The following is a 10,566-nucleotide window of genomic DNA, read 5'->3' as shown; positions in this document are numbered from 1 at the left end:
CCACAAAGCTTATCTACAGCCACACCACACTGGATACGCCCAATCTCATCTGATCTTGGAAGCTAAGCAGTGTTGGGCCTGGTTAGTACTTGGATGGGAGACCACCTGGGAATACAAGGTGCTGTAGATATTTTTATACTGCCAACACTGTTCTGTTGATGCATTCCATTTTCAAACGTATTCATTTATGAACCAGTAGTTAGAAGTAGAAAAGTTCTAACAGAAACCATAAAGCTCATCTACAGCCACACCACACTGGATACGCCCAATCTCATCTGATCTTGGAAGCTAAGCAGTGTTGGGCCTGGTTAGTACTTGGATGGGAGACCACCTGGGAATACAAGGTGCTGTAGATATTTTTATACTACCAACACCGTTCTGTTGATGCATTTCATTTTCAAACGTATTCATTTATGAACCAGTAGTTAGAAGTAGAAAAGTTCTAACAGAAACCACACAGCTCATCTACAGCCACACCACACTGGATACGCCCAATCTCATCTGATCTTGGAAGCTAAGCAGTGTTGGGCCTGGTTAGTACTTGGATGGGAGACCACCTGGGAATACAAGGTGTTGTAGATATTTTTATACTACCAACACCGTTCTGTTGATGCATTCCATTTTCAAACGTATTCATTTATGAACCAGTAGTTAGAAGTAGAAAAGTTCTAACAGAAACCAGAAAGCTCATCTACAGCCACACCACACTGGATACGCCCAATCTCATCTGATCTTGGAAGCTAAGCAGTGTTGGGCCTGGTTAGTACTTGGATGGGAGACCACCTGGGAATACAAGGTGTTGTAGATATTTTTATACTACCAACACCGTTCTGTTGATGCATTCCATTTTCAAACGTATTCATTTATGAACCAGTAGTTAGAAGTAGAAAAGTTCTAACAGAAACCAGAAAGCTCATCTACAGCCACACCACACTGGATACGCCCAATCTCATCTGATCTTGGAAGCTAAGCAGTGTTGGGCCTGGTTAGTACTTGGATGGGAGACCACCTGGGAATACAAGGTGCTGTAGATCTTTTTATACTGCCAACACCGTTCTGTTGATGCATTCAATTTTCAAACGTATTCATTTATGAACCAGTAGTTAGAAGTAGAAAAGTTCTAACAGAAACCAGAAAGTTCATCTACAGCAAGACCACACTGGATACGCCCAATCTCATCTGATCTTGGAAGCTAAGCAGTGTTGGGCCTGCTTAGTACTTGGATGGGAGACCACCGGGGAATACAAGGTGCTGTAGATATTTTTATACTGCCAACACCGTTCTGTTGATGCATTCAATTTTCAAATGTATTCATTTATGAACCAGTAGTTAGAAGTAGAAAAGTTCAAACATAAACTACAAAGCTCATCTACAGCCACACCACACTGGATACGCCCAATCTCATCTGATCTTGGAAGCTAAGCAGTGTTGGGCCTGGTTAGTACTTGGATGGGAGACCACCTGGGAATACAAGGTGCTGTAGATATTTTTATACTGCCAACACCGTTCTGTTGATGCATTCCATTTTCAAATGTATTCATTTATGAACCAGTAGTTAGAAGTAGAAAAGTTCAAACATAAACTACAAAGCTCATCTACAGCCACACCACACTGGATACGCCCAATCTCATCTGGTCTTGGAAGCTAAGCAGTGTTGGGCCTGGTTAGTACTTGGATGGGAGACCACCTGGGAATACAAGGTGCTGTAGATATTTTTATACTGCCAACACCGTTCTGTTGATGCATTCCATTTTCAAACGTATTCATTTATGAACCAGTAGTTAGAAGTAGAAAAGTTCTAACAGAAACCAGAAAGTTCATCTACAGCAACACCACACTGGATACGCCCAATCTCATCTGATTTTGGAAGCTAAGCAGTGTTGGGCCTGGTTAGTACTTGGATGGGAGACCACCCGGTAATACAAGGTGCTGTAGATATTTTTATACTGCCAACACCGTTCTGTTGATGCATTCCATTTTCAAACGTATTCATTTATGAACCAGTAGTTAGAAGTAGAAAAGTTCTAACAGAAACCACAAAGCTCATCTACAGCCACAGCACACTGGATACGCCCAATCTCATCTGATCTTGGAAGCTAAGCAGTGTTGGGCCTGGTTAGTACTTGGATGGGAGACCACCTGGGAATACAAGGTGCTGTAGATATTTTTATACTGCCAATACCGTTCTGTTGATGCTTTCCATTTTCAAATGTTTTCATTTATGAACCAGTAGTTAGAAGTAGAAAAGTTCTAACAGAAACCACAAAGCTCATCTACAGCCACACCACACTGGATACGCCCAATCTCATCTGATCTTGGAAGCTAAGCAGTGTTGGGCCTGGTTAGTACTTGGATGGGAGACCACCTGAGAATACAAGGTGCTGTAGATATTTTTATACTACCAACACCGTTCTGTTGATGCATTCCATTTTAAAACATATTCATTTATGAACCAGTAGTTAGAAGTAGAAAAGTTCAAACAGAAACCACAAAGCTCATCTACAGCCACACCACACTGGATACGCCCAATCTCATCTGATCTTGGAAGCTAAGCAGTGTTGGGCCTGGTTAGTACTTGGATGGGAGACCACCTGGGAATACAAGGTGCTGTAGATATTTTTATACTGCCAACACCGTTCTGTTGATGCATTCCATTTTCAAACGTATTCATTTATGAACCAGTAGTTAGAAGTAGAAAAGTTCTAACAGAAACCACAAAGCTCATCTACAGCCACACCACACTGGATACGCCCAATCTCATCTGATCTTGGAAGCTAAGCAGTGTTGGGCCTGATTAGTACTTGGATGGGAGACCACCTGGGAATACAAGGTGCTGTAGATATTTTTATACTGCCAACACCATTCTGTTGATGCATTCAATTTTCAAACGTATTCATTTATGAACCAGTAGTTAGAAGTAGAAAAGTTCTAACAGAAACCAGAAAGTTCATCTACAGCAAGACCACACTGGATACGCCCAATCTCATCTGATCTTGGAAGCTAAGCAGTGTTGGGCCTGCTTAGTACTTGGATGGGAGACCACCGGGGAATACAAGGTGCTGTAGATATTTTTATACTGCCAACACCGTTCTGTTGATGCATTCAATTTTCAAATGTATTCATTTATGAACCAGTAGTTAGAAGTAGAAAAGTTCAAACATAAACTACAAAGCTTATCTACAGCCACACCACACTGGATACGCCCAATCTCATCTGATCTTGGAAGCTAAGCAGTGTTGGGCCTGGTTAGTACTTGGATGGGAGACCACCTGGGAATACAAGGTGCTGTAGATATTTTTATACTGCCAACACTGTTCTGTTGATGCATTCCATTTTCAAACTTATTCATTTATGAACCAGTAGTTAGAAGTAGAAAAGTTCTAACAGAAACCATAAAGCTCATCTACAGCCACACCACACTGGATACGCCCAATCTCATCTGATCTTGGAAGCTAAGCAGTGTTGGGCCTGGTTAGTACTTGGATGGGAGACCACCTGGGAATACAAGGTGCTGTAGATATTTTTATACTACCAACACCGTTCTGTTGATGCATTTCATTTTCAAACGTATTCATTTATGAACCAGTAGTTAGAAGTAGAAAAGTTCTAACAGAAACCACACAGCTCATCTACAGCCACACCACACTGGATACGCCCAATCTCATCTGATCTTGGAAGCTAAGCAGTGTTGGGCCTGGTTAGTACTTGGATGGGAGACCACCTGGGAATACAAGGTGTTGTAGATATTTTTATACTACCAACACCGTTCTGTTGATGCATTCCATTTTCAAACGTATTCATTTATGAACCAGTAGTTAGAAGTAGAAAAGTTCTAACAGAAACCAGAAAGCTCATCTACAGCCACACCACACTGGATACGCCCAATCTCATCTGATCTTGGAAGCTAAGCAGTGTAGGGCCTGGTTAGTACTTGGATGGGAGACCACCTGGGAATACAAGGTGCTGTAGATATTTTTATACTGCCAACACCGTTCTTTTGATGCATTCCATTTTCAAACGTCTTCTTTTATGAACCAGTAGTTAGAAGTAGAAAAGTTCTAACAGAAACCATAAAGCTATTCTACAGCCACACCACACTGGATATGCCCAATCTCATCTGATCTTGGAAGCTAAGCAGTGATGGGCCTGGTTAGTACTTGGATGTAGATATTTTTATACTGCCAACACCGTTCTGTTGATGCATTCCATTTTCAAACGTCTTCATTTATGAACCAGTAGTTAGAAGTAGAAAAGTTCTAACAGAAACCATAAAGCTCATCTACAGCCACACCACACTGTATACGCCCAATCTCATCTGATCTTGGAAGCTAAGCAGTGTTGGGCCTGGTAAGTACTTGGATGGGAGACCACCTGGGAATACAAGGTGCTGTAGATATTTTTATACTACCAACACCGTTCTGTTGATGCATTCCATTTTCAAACGTATTCATTTATGAACCAGTAGTTAGAAGTAGAAAAGTACTAACAGAAATCATAAAGCTATTCTACAGCCACACCATACTGGATATGCCCAATCTCATCTGATCTTGGAAGCTAAGCAGTGTTGAGCCTGGTTAGTACTTGGATGGGAGACCACCTGGGAATACAAGGTGCTGTAGATATTTTTATACTGCCAACACCATTCTGTTGATGCATTCCATTTTAAAACGTATTCATTAATGAACCAGTAGTTAGAAGTAGAAAAGTTCTAACAGAAACCAGAAAGTTCATCTACAGCAAGACCACACTGGATACGCCCAATCTCATCTGATCTTGGAAGCTAAGCAGTGTTGGGCCTGCTTAGTACTTGGATGGGAGACCACCGGGGAATACAAGGTGCTGTAGATATTTTTATACTGCCAAGACCGTTCTGTTGATGCATTCAATTTTCAAATGTATTCATTTATGAACCAGTAGTTAGAAGTAGAAAAGTTCAAACAGAAACAACAAAGCTCATCTACAGCCACACCACACTGGATACGCCCAATCTCATCTGATCTTGGAAGCTAAGCAATGTTGGGCCTGGTTAGTACTTGGATGGGAGACCACCTGGGAATACAAGGTGCTGTAGATATTTTTATACTGCCAACACCGTTCTGTTGATGCATTCCATTTTCAAACGTATTAATTTATGAACCAGTAGTTAGAAGTAGAAAAGTTCTAACAGAAACCACAAAGCTCATCTACAGCCACAGCACACTGGATACGCCCAATCTCATCTGATCTTGGAAGCTAAGTAGTGTTGGGCCTGGTTAGTACTTGGATGGGAGACCACCTGGGAATACAAGGTGCTGTAGATATTTTTATACTGCCAACACCGTTCTGTTGATGCATTCCATTTTCAAACGTATTCATTTATGAACTAGTAGTTAGAAGTAGAAAAGTTCAAACAGAAACCACAAAGCTCATCTACAGCCACACCACACTGGATACGCCAAATCTGATCTGTTCTTGGAAGCTAAGCAGTGTTGGGCCTGGTCAGTACTTGGATGGGAGACCACCTGGGAATACAAGGTACTGTAGATATTGTTATACTGCCAACACCGTTCTGTTGATGCATTCCATTTTCAAACGTATTCATTTATGAACCAGTTGTTAGAAGTAGAAAAGTTCTAACAGAAACCATAAAGCTCATCTACAGCCACACCACACTGGATACGCCCAATCTCATCTGATCTTGGAAGCTAAGCAGTGTTGGGCCTGGTTAGTAATTGGATGGGAGACCACCTGGGAATACAAGGTGCTGTAGATATTTTTATACTACCAACACCATTCTGTTGATGCATTCCATTTTAAAAAGTATTCATTTATGAACCAGTAGTTAGAAGTAGAAAAGTTCTAACAGAAACCAGAAAGTTCATCTACAGCAACACCACACTGGATACGCCCAATCTCATCTGATCTTGTTAGCTAAGCAGTGTTGGGCCTGGTTAGTACTTGGATGGGAGACCACCTGGGAATACAAGGTGCTGTAGATATTTTTATACTGCCAACACCGTTCTGTTGATGCATTCCATTTTCAAACGTATTCATTTATGAACCAGTAGTTAGAAGTAGAAAAGTTCTAACAGAAACCATAAAGCTCATCTACAGCCACACCACACTGGATACGCCCAATCTCATCTGATCTTGGAAGCTAAGCAGTGTTTGGCCTGGTTAGTACTTGGATGGGAGACCACCTGGGAATACAAGGTGCTGTAGATATTTTTATACTACCAACACCGTTCTGTTGATGCATTCCATTTTCAAACGTATTCATTTATGAACCAGTAGTTAGAAGTAGAAAAGTTCTAACAGAAACCACACAGCTCATCTACAGCCACACCACACTGGATACGCCCAATCTCATCTGATCTTGGAAGCTAAGCAGTGTTGGGCCTGGTTAGTACTTGGATGGGAGACCACCTGGGAATACAAGGTGTTGTAGATATTTTTATACTACCAACACCGTTCTGTTGATGCATTCCATTTTCAAACGTATTCATTTATGAACCAGTAGTTAGAAGTAGAAAAGTTCTAACAGAAACCAGAAAGCTCATCTACAGCCACACCACACTGGATACGCCCAATCTCATCTGATCTTGGAAGCTAAGCAGTGTTGGGCCTGGTTAGTACTTGGATGGGAGACCACCTGGGAATACAAGGTGCTGTAGATATTTTTATACTGCCAACACCGTTCTGTTGATGCATTCAATTTTCAAACGTATTCATTTATGAACCAGTAGTTAGAAGTAGAAAAGTTCTAACAGAAAACAGAAAGTTCATCTACAGCAAGACCACACTGGATACGCCCAATCTCATCTGATCTTGGAAGCTAAGCAGTGTTGGGCCTGCTTAGTACTTGGATGGGAGACCACCGGGGAATACAAGGTGCTGTAGATATTTTTATACTGCCAACACCGTTCTGTTGATGCATTCAATTTTCAAATGTATTCATTTATGAACCAGTAGTTAGAAGTAGAAAAGTTCAAACATAAACTACAAAGCTCATCTACAGCCACACCACACTGGATACGCCCAATCTCATCTGATCTTGGAAGCTAAGCAGTGTTGGGCCTGGTTAGTACTTGGATGGGAGACCACCTGGGAATACAAGGTGCTGTAGATATTTTTATACTGCCAACACCGTTCTGTTGATGCATTCCATTTTCAAATGTATTCATTTATGAACCAGTAGTTAGAAGTAGAAAAGTTCAAACATAAACTACAAAGCTCATCTACAGCCACACCACACTGGATACGCCCAATCTCATCTGGTCTTGGAAGCTAAGCAGTGTTGGGCCTGGTTAGTACTTGGATGGGAGACCACCTGGGAATACAAGGTGCTGTAGATATTTTTATACTGCCAACACCGTTCTGTTGATGCATTCCATTTTCAAACGTATTCATTTATGAACCGGTAGTTAGAAGTAGAAAAGTTCTAACAGAAACCAGAAAGTTCATCTACAGCAACACCACACTGGATACGCCCAATCTCATCTGATTTTGGAAGCTAAGCAGTGTTGGGCCTGGTTAGTACTTGGATGGGAGACCACCCGGTAATACAAGGTGCTGTAGATATTTTTATACTGCCAACACCGTTCTGTTGATGCATTCCATTTTCAAACGTATTCATTTATGAACCAGTAGTTAGAAGTAGAAAAGTTCTAACAGAAACCACAAAGCTCATCTACAGCCACAGCACACTGGATACGCCCAATCTCATCTGATCTTGGAAGCTAAGCAGTGTTGGGCCTGGTTAGTACTTGGATGGGAGACCACCTGGGAATACAAGGTGCTGTAGATATTTTTATACTGCCAATACCGTTCTGTTGATGCTTTCCATTTTCAAATGTTTTCATTTATGAACCAGTAGTTAGAAGTAGAAAAGTTCTAACAGAAACCACAAAGCTCATCTACAGCCACACCACACTGGATACGCCCAATCTCATCTGATCTTGGAAGCTAAGCAGTGTTGGGCCTGGTTAGTACTTGGATGGGAGACCACCTGAGAATACAAGGTGCTGTAGATATTTTTATACTACCAACACCGTTCTGTTGATGCATTCCATTTTAAAACATATTCATTTATGAACCAGTAGTTAGAAGTAGAAAAGTTCAAACAGAAACCACAAAGCTCATCTACAGCCACACCACACTGGATACGCCCAATCTCATCTGATCTTGGAAGCTAAGCAGTGTTGGGCCTGGTTAGTACTTGGATGGGAGACCACCTGGGAATACAAGGTGCTGTAGATATTTTTATACTGCCAACACCGTTCTGTTGATGCATTCCATTTTCAAACGTATTCATTTATGAACCAGTAGTTAGAAGTAGAAAAGTTCTAACAGAAACCACAAAGCTCATCTACAGCCACACCACACTGGATACGCCCAATCTCATCTGATCTTGGAAGCTAAGCAGTGTTGGGCCTGGTTAGTACTTGGATGGGAGACCACCTGGGAATACAAGGTGCTGTAGATATTTTTATACTGCCAACACCATTCTGTTGATGCATTCAATTTTCAAACGTATTCATTTATGAACCAGTAGTTAGAAGTAGAAAAGTTCTAACAGAAACCAGAAAGTTCATCTACAGCAAGACCACACTGGATACGCCCAATCTCATCTGATCTTGGAAGCTAAGCAGTGTTGGGCCTGCTTAGTACTTGGATGGGAGACCACCGGGGAATACAAGGTGCTGTAGATATTTTTATACTGCCAACACCGTTCTGTTGATGCATTCAATTTTCAAATGTATTCATTTATGAACCAGTAGTTAGAAGTAGAAAAGTTCAAACATAAACTACAAAGCTTATCTACAGCCACACCACACTGGATACGCCCAATCTCATCTGATCTTGGAAGCTAAGCAGTGTTGGGCCTGGTTAGTACTTGGATGGGAGACCACCTGGGAATACAAGGTGCTGTAGATATTTTTATACTGCCAACACCGTTCTGTTGATGCATTCCATTTTCAAACGTATTCATTTATGAACCAGTAGTTAGAAGTAGAAAAGTTCTAACAGAAACCATAAAGCTCATGTACAGCCACACCACACTGGATACGCCCAATCTCATCTGATCTTGGAAGCTAAGCAGTGTTGGGCCTGGTTAGTACTTGGATGGGAGACCACCTGGGAATACAAGGTGCTGTAGATATTTTTATACTACCAACACCGTTCTGTTGATGCATTTCATTTTCAAACGTATTCATTTATGAACCAGTAGTTAGAAGTAGAAAAGTTCTAACAGAAACCACACAGCTCATCTACAGCCACACCACACTGGATACGCCCAATCTCATCTGATCTTGGAAGCTAAGCAGTGTTGGGCCTGGTTAGTACTTGGATGGGAGACCACCTGGGAATACAAGGTGTTGTAGATATTTTTATACTACCAACACCGTTCTGTTGATGCATTCCATTTTCAAACGTATTCATTTATGAACCAGTAGTTAGAAGTAGAAAAGTTCTAACAGAAACCAGAAAGCTCATCTACAGCCACACCACACTGGATACGCCCAATCTCATCTGATCTTGGTAGCTAAGCAGTGTTGGGCCTGGTTAGTACTTGGATGGGAGACCACCTGGGAATACAAGGTGCTGTAGATATTTTTATACTGCCAACACCGTTCTGTTGATGCATTCAATTTTCAAACGTATTCATTTATGAACCAGTAGTTAGAAGTAGAAAAGTTCTAACAGAAACCAGAAAGTTCATCTACAGCAAGACCACACTGGATACGCCCAATCTCATCTGATCTTGGAAGCTAAGCAGTGTTGGGCCTGCTTAGTACTTGGATGGGAGACCACCGGGGAATACAAGGTGCTGTAGATATTTTTATACTGCCAACACCGTTCTGTTGATGCATTCAATTTTCAAATGTATTCATTTATGAACCAGTAGTTAGAAGTAGAAAAGTTCAAACATAAACTACAAAGCTCATCTACAGCCACACCACACTGGATACGCCCAATCTCATCTGATCTTGGAAGCTAAGCAGTGTTGGGCTTGGTTAGTACTTGGATGGGAGACCACCTGGGAATACAAGGTGCTGTAGATATTTTTATACTGCCAACACCGTTCTGTTGATGCATTCCATTTTCAAACGTATTCATTTATGAACCAGTAGTTAGAAGTAGAAAAGTTCTAACAGAAACCATAAAGCTCATGTACAGCCACATCACACTGGATACGCCCAATCTCATCTGATCTTGGAAGCTAAGCAGTGTTGGGCCTGGTTAGTACTTGGATGGGAGACCACCTGGGAATACAAGGTGCTGTAGATATTTTTATACTACCAACACCGTTCTGTTGATGCATTTCATTTTCAAATGTATTCATTTATGAACCAGTAGTTAGAAGTAGAAAAGTTCTAACAGAAACCACACAGCTCATCTACAGCCACACCACACTGGATACGCCCAATCTCATCTGATCTTGGAAGCTAAGCAGTGTTGGGCCTGGTTAGTACTTGGATGGGAGACCACCTGGGAATACAAGGTGTTGTAGATATTTTTATACTACCAACACCGTTCTGTTGATGCATTCCATTTTCAAACGTATTCATTTATGAACCAGTA

General features: G+C 41.4%; 42 non-coding genes and 4 pseudogenes across 42 annotated transcripts; all 46 read left to right on the top strand.

Annotated features, from left to right (window-relative positions):
* The first annotated feature begins 11 nt into the window (after positions 1-11).
* Positions 12-130, top strand: LOC135067034 (5S ribosomal RNA). The gene has a single exon (XR_010253263.1). It is a non-coding gene; the product is annotated as a 5S ribosomal RNA (ribosomal RNA).
* A 107-nt stretch (positions 131-237) lies between these two features.
* Positions 238-356, top strand: LOC135067021 (5S ribosomal RNA). Its single transcript, XR_010253251.1, has one exon. It is a non-coding gene; the product is annotated as a 5S ribosomal RNA (ribosomal RNA).
* Positions 357-463: 107 nt separating this feature from the next.
* LOC135059216 (5S ribosomal RNA) lies at positions 464-582 on the top strand. Its single transcript, XR_010245627.1, has one exon. It is a non-coding gene; the product is annotated as a 5S ribosomal RNA (ribosomal RNA).
* A 107-nt stretch (positions 583-689) lies between these two features.
* LOC135059215 (5S ribosomal RNA) lies at positions 690-808 on the top strand. The gene has a single exon (XR_010245626.1). It is a non-coding gene; the product is annotated as a 5S ribosomal RNA (ribosomal RNA).
* A 107-nt stretch (positions 809-915) lies between these two features.
* On the top strand, positions 916-1,034 carry LOC134894291 (5S ribosomal RNA). The gene has a single exon (XR_010171770.1). It is a non-coding gene; the product is annotated as a 5S ribosomal RNA (ribosomal RNA).
* Positions 1,035-1,141: 107 nt separating this feature from the next.
* LOC134886144 (5S ribosomal RNA) lies at positions 1,142-1,260 on the top strand. Its single transcript, XR_010170235.1, has one exon. It is a non-coding gene; the product is annotated as a 5S ribosomal RNA (ribosomal RNA).
* Positions 1,261-1,367: 107 nt separating this feature from the next.
* On the top strand, positions 1,368-1,486 carry LOC135067010 (5S ribosomal RNA). The gene has a single exon (XR_010253240.1). It is a non-coding gene; the product is annotated as a 5S ribosomal RNA (ribosomal RNA).
* A 107-nt stretch (positions 1,487-1,593) lies between these two features.
* LOC135061030 (5S ribosomal RNA) lies at positions 1,594-1,712 on the top strand. Its single transcript, XR_010247423.1, has one exon. It is a non-coding gene; the product is annotated as a 5S ribosomal RNA (ribosomal RNA).
* A 107-nt stretch (positions 1,713-1,819) lies between these two features.
* Positions 1,820-1,938, top strand: LOC134891457 (5S ribosomal RNA; annotated as a pseudogene).
* Positions 1,939-2,045: 107 nt separating this feature from the next.
* On the top strand, positions 2,046-2,164 carry LOC135066790 (5S ribosomal RNA). Its single transcript, XR_010253030.1, has one exon. It is a non-coding gene; the product is annotated as a 5S ribosomal RNA (ribosomal RNA).
* A 107-nt stretch (positions 2,165-2,271) lies between these two features.
* Positions 2,272-2,390, top strand: LOC134901306 (5S ribosomal RNA). Its single transcript, XR_010174795.1, has one exon. It is a non-coding gene; the product is annotated as a 5S ribosomal RNA (ribosomal RNA).
* Positions 2,391-2,497: 107 nt separating this feature from the next.
* LOC135066999 (5S ribosomal RNA) lies at positions 2,498-2,616 on the top strand. The gene has a single exon (XR_010253229.1). It is a non-coding gene; the product is annotated as a 5S ribosomal RNA (ribosomal RNA).
* A 107-nt stretch (positions 2,617-2,723) lies between these two features.
* On the top strand, positions 2,724-2,842 carry LOC134901159 (5S ribosomal RNA). The gene has a single exon (XR_010174652.1). It is a non-coding gene; the product is annotated as a 5S ribosomal RNA (ribosomal RNA).
* A 107-nt stretch (positions 2,843-2,949) lies between these two features.
* Positions 2,950-3,068, top strand: LOC134886143 (5S ribosomal RNA). The gene has a single exon (XR_010170234.1). It is a non-coding gene; the product is annotated as a 5S ribosomal RNA (ribosomal RNA).
* Positions 3,069-3,175: 107 nt separating this feature from the next.
* Positions 3,176-3,294, top strand: LOC135066987 (5S ribosomal RNA). The gene has a single exon (XR_010253218.1). It is a non-coding gene; the product is annotated as a 5S ribosomal RNA (ribosomal RNA).
* A 107-nt stretch (positions 3,295-3,401) lies between these two features.
* LOC135066975 (5S ribosomal RNA) lies at positions 3,402-3,520 on the top strand. The gene has a single exon (XR_010253207.1). It is a non-coding gene; the product is annotated as a 5S ribosomal RNA (ribosomal RNA).
* Positions 3,521-3,627: 107 nt separating this feature from the next.
* Positions 3,628-3,746, top strand: LOC135059214 (5S ribosomal RNA). The gene has a single exon (XR_010245625.1). It is a non-coding gene; the product is annotated as a 5S ribosomal RNA (ribosomal RNA).
* Positions 3,747-3,853: 107 nt separating this feature from the next.
* Positions 3,854-3,972, top strand: LOC134900786 (5S ribosomal RNA). The gene has a single exon (XR_010174290.1). It is a non-coding gene; the product is annotated as a 5S ribosomal RNA (ribosomal RNA).
* A 305-nt stretch (positions 3,973-4,277) lies between these two features.
* On the top strand, positions 4,278-4,396 carry LOC135059586 (5S ribosomal RNA). Its single transcript, XR_010245987.1, has one exon. It is a non-coding gene; the product is annotated as a 5S ribosomal RNA (ribosomal RNA).
* A 107-nt stretch (positions 4,397-4,503) lies between these two features.
* On the top strand, positions 4,504-4,622 carry LOC134890086 (5S ribosomal RNA; annotated as a pseudogene).
* A 107-nt stretch (positions 4,623-4,729) lies between these two features.
* On the top strand, positions 4,730-4,848 carry LOC134886142 (5S ribosomal RNA). Its single transcript, XR_010170233.1, has one exon. It is a non-coding gene; the product is annotated as a 5S ribosomal RNA (ribosomal RNA).
* A 107-nt stretch (positions 4,849-4,955) lies between these two features.
* LOC135062939 (5S ribosomal RNA) lies at positions 4,956-5,074 on the top strand. Its single transcript, XR_010249281.1, has one exon. It is a non-coding gene; the product is annotated as a 5S ribosomal RNA (ribosomal RNA).
* Positions 5,075-5,181: 107 nt separating this feature from the next.
* LOC134885136 (5S ribosomal RNA) lies at positions 5,182-5,300 on the top strand. The gene has a single exon (XR_010169259.1). It is a non-coding gene; the product is annotated as a 5S ribosomal RNA (ribosomal RNA).
* Positions 5,301-5,407: 107 nt separating this feature from the next.
* Positions 5,408-5,526, top strand: LOC134894669 (5S ribosomal RNA; annotated as a pseudogene).
* Positions 5,527-5,633: 107 nt separating this feature from the next.
* Positions 5,634-5,752, top strand: LOC135066093 (5S ribosomal RNA). The gene has a single exon (XR_010252351.1). It is a non-coding gene; the product is annotated as a 5S ribosomal RNA (ribosomal RNA).
* A 107-nt stretch (positions 5,753-5,859) lies between these two features.
* Positions 5,860-5,978, top strand: LOC134886783 (5S ribosomal RNA). The gene has a single exon (XR_010170858.1). It is a non-coding gene; the product is annotated as a 5S ribosomal RNA (ribosomal RNA).
* Positions 5,979-6,085: 107 nt separating this feature from the next.
* On the top strand, positions 6,086-6,204 carry LOC135067088 (5S ribosomal RNA). Its single transcript, XR_010253314.1, has one exon. It is a non-coding gene; the product is annotated as a 5S ribosomal RNA (ribosomal RNA).
* A 107-nt stretch (positions 6,205-6,311) lies between these two features.
* On the top strand, positions 6,312-6,430 carry LOC135059213 (5S ribosomal RNA). Its single transcript, XR_010245624.1, has one exon. It is a non-coding gene; the product is annotated as a 5S ribosomal RNA (ribosomal RNA).
* Positions 6,431-6,537: 107 nt separating this feature from the next.
* LOC135066963 (5S ribosomal RNA) lies at positions 6,538-6,656 on the top strand. The gene has a single exon (XR_010253195.1). It is a non-coding gene; the product is annotated as a 5S ribosomal RNA (ribosomal RNA).
* Positions 6,657-6,763: 107 nt separating this feature from the next.
* Positions 6,764-6,882, top strand: LOC134886140 (5S ribosomal RNA). The gene has a single exon (XR_010170231.1). It is a non-coding gene; the product is annotated as a 5S ribosomal RNA (ribosomal RNA).
* A 107-nt stretch (positions 6,883-6,989) lies between these two features.
* LOC135066951 (5S ribosomal RNA) lies at positions 6,990-7,108 on the top strand. The gene has a single exon (XR_010253184.1). It is a non-coding gene; the product is annotated as a 5S ribosomal RNA (ribosomal RNA).
* A 107-nt stretch (positions 7,109-7,215) lies between these two features.
* LOC135061029 (5S ribosomal RNA) lies at positions 7,216-7,334 on the top strand. Its single transcript, XR_010247422.1, has one exon. It is a non-coding gene; the product is annotated as a 5S ribosomal RNA (ribosomal RNA).
* Positions 7,335-7,441: 107 nt separating this feature from the next.
* Positions 7,442-7,560, top strand: LOC134891456 (5S ribosomal RNA; annotated as a pseudogene).
* Positions 7,561-7,667: 107 nt separating this feature from the next.
* LOC135066789 (5S ribosomal RNA) lies at positions 7,668-7,786 on the top strand. The gene has a single exon (XR_010253029.1). It is a non-coding gene; the product is annotated as a 5S ribosomal RNA (ribosomal RNA).
* Positions 7,787-7,893: 107 nt separating this feature from the next.
* LOC134901305 (5S ribosomal RNA) lies at positions 7,894-8,012 on the top strand. The gene has a single exon (XR_010174794.1). It is a non-coding gene; the product is annotated as a 5S ribosomal RNA (ribosomal RNA).
* A 107-nt stretch (positions 8,013-8,119) lies between these two features.
* LOC135066940 (5S ribosomal RNA) lies at positions 8,120-8,238 on the top strand. The gene has a single exon (XR_010253173.1). It is a non-coding gene; the product is annotated as a 5S ribosomal RNA (ribosomal RNA).
* A 107-nt stretch (positions 8,239-8,345) lies between these two features.
* On the top strand, positions 8,346-8,464 carry LOC135066929 (5S ribosomal RNA). Its single transcript, XR_010253162.1, has one exon. It is a non-coding gene; the product is annotated as a 5S ribosomal RNA (ribosomal RNA).
* A 107-nt stretch (positions 8,465-8,571) lies between these two features.
* Positions 8,572-8,690, top strand: LOC134886139 (5S ribosomal RNA). Its single transcript, XR_010170230.1, has one exon. It is a non-coding gene; the product is annotated as a 5S ribosomal RNA (ribosomal RNA).
* A 107-nt stretch (positions 8,691-8,797) lies between these two features.
* Positions 8,798-8,916, top strand: LOC135066916 (5S ribosomal RNA). The gene has a single exon (XR_010253151.1). It is a non-coding gene; the product is annotated as a 5S ribosomal RNA (ribosomal RNA).
* Positions 8,917-9,023: 107 nt separating this feature from the next.
* LOC135063923 (5S ribosomal RNA) lies at positions 9,024-9,142 on the top strand. The gene has a single exon (XR_010250243.1). It is a non-coding gene; the product is annotated as a 5S ribosomal RNA (ribosomal RNA).
* A 107-nt stretch (positions 9,143-9,249) lies between these two features.
* On the top strand, positions 9,250-9,368 carry LOC135059211 (5S ribosomal RNA). Its single transcript, XR_010245623.1, has one exon. It is a non-coding gene; the product is annotated as a 5S ribosomal RNA (ribosomal RNA).
* Positions 9,369-9,475: 107 nt separating this feature from the next.
* On the top strand, positions 9,476-9,594 carry LOC135058639 (5S ribosomal RNA). The gene has a single exon (XR_010245065.1). It is a non-coding gene; the product is annotated as a 5S ribosomal RNA (ribosomal RNA).
* Positions 9,595-9,701: 107 nt separating this feature from the next.
* Positions 9,702-9,820, top strand: LOC134886138 (5S ribosomal RNA). Its single transcript, XR_010170229.1, has one exon. It is a non-coding gene; the product is annotated as a 5S ribosomal RNA (ribosomal RNA).
* Positions 9,821-9,927: 107 nt separating this feature from the next.
* Positions 9,928-10,046, top strand: LOC134902177 (5S ribosomal RNA). Its single transcript, XR_010175648.1, has one exon. It is a non-coding gene; the product is annotated as a 5S ribosomal RNA (ribosomal RNA).
* A 107-nt stretch (positions 10,047-10,153) lies between these two features.
* Positions 10,154-10,272, top strand: LOC135070222 (5S ribosomal RNA). Its single transcript, XR_010256393.1, has one exon. It is a non-coding gene; the product is annotated as a 5S ribosomal RNA (ribosomal RNA).
* A 107-nt stretch (positions 10,273-10,379) lies between these two features.
* LOC135059210 (5S ribosomal RNA) lies at positions 10,380-10,498 on the top strand. Its single transcript, XR_010245622.1, has one exon. It is a non-coding gene; the product is annotated as a 5S ribosomal RNA (ribosomal RNA).
* The last annotated feature ends 68 nt before the right edge of the window (positions 10,499-10,566 follow it).

This window comes from Pseudophryne corroboree, chromosome 3 (assembly GCF_028390025.1).
Source record: "Pseudophryne corroboree isolate aPseCor3 chromosome 3, aPseCor3.hap2, whole genome shotgun sequence".
NCBI classification, from domain to species: Eukaryota; Metazoa; Chordata; class Amphibia; order Anura; family Myobatrachidae; genus Pseudophryne; species Pseudophryne corroboree.
Note: the sequence above shows the minus strand (reverse complement) of the source record. Positions and strands in the feature narration are given on the sequence as shown.